Source organism: Trichoplusia ni, chromosome 20 (assembly GCF_003590095.1).
Source record: "Trichoplusia ni isolate ovarian cell line Hi5 chromosome 20, tn1, whole genome shotgun sequence".
NCBI classification, from domain to species: domain Eukaryota; kingdom Metazoa; phylum Arthropoda; class Insecta; order Lepidoptera; family Noctuidae; genus Trichoplusia; species Trichoplusia ni.
In genome coordinates, this window is record NC_039497.1 from 6,382,012 (window position 1) to 6,382,583 (window position 572).

A 572-nucleotide genomic window follows, 5' to 3' on the forward strand; every position below is an offset into this window, starting at 1 on the left:
TAGCAGAGCGTGGTTTCGATCCACGGACCTCTGGGTTATGGGCCCAGCACGCTTCCACTGCGCCACTCTGCTTATACTTCTACTGCGCGAAATATCCATTTGCTACAATGCTTTTTCCTGATTTATAAGTCGAAACAGAATTGTACTCTTATTGTTTTATTGCATCATGGAACGCACACAAATTACCATCCCCTATTTTAGGGACTTGGGGAAATTACCAAAAGATATAAGACAGGTTTCCTTCGGTAACAAAGAAACTGCACAACAGTTTTCAAAATGGCAAGGTAAAAATTAATGCACCGGCTCTTTGTTCTATACACCGTGATTTTTTAGTCGTCTTACAAAAGCAGCCCAGTTCATGTGGTTCATGTTCACCCTTTCCTTTGGTTTGGGGGACAGATTTAATTGAATGAACCTTTTTTTCATTCATTGAATTCCAATGATTCATTCCAATTTGAAGAAATAGTGATAGATAAAGGATAAATAGAAAGGTACATTCTGAATATACCTTTCTATTTATCATAATCGACCTCCGTGGTCGAGTGGCGTACGCACCGGTTTCAAGGTGTCGC

The 572-nt window shown here is 40.0% G+C and overlaps 1 non-coding gene across 1 annotated transcript; it reads right to left on the bottom strand.

The window, feature by feature from the left end:
• Positions 1-72, bottom strand: Trnam-cau. Its single transcript has one exon. It is a non-coding gene; the product is annotated as a tRNA-Met (tRNA).
• Positions 73-572: the final 500 nt, after the last annotated feature.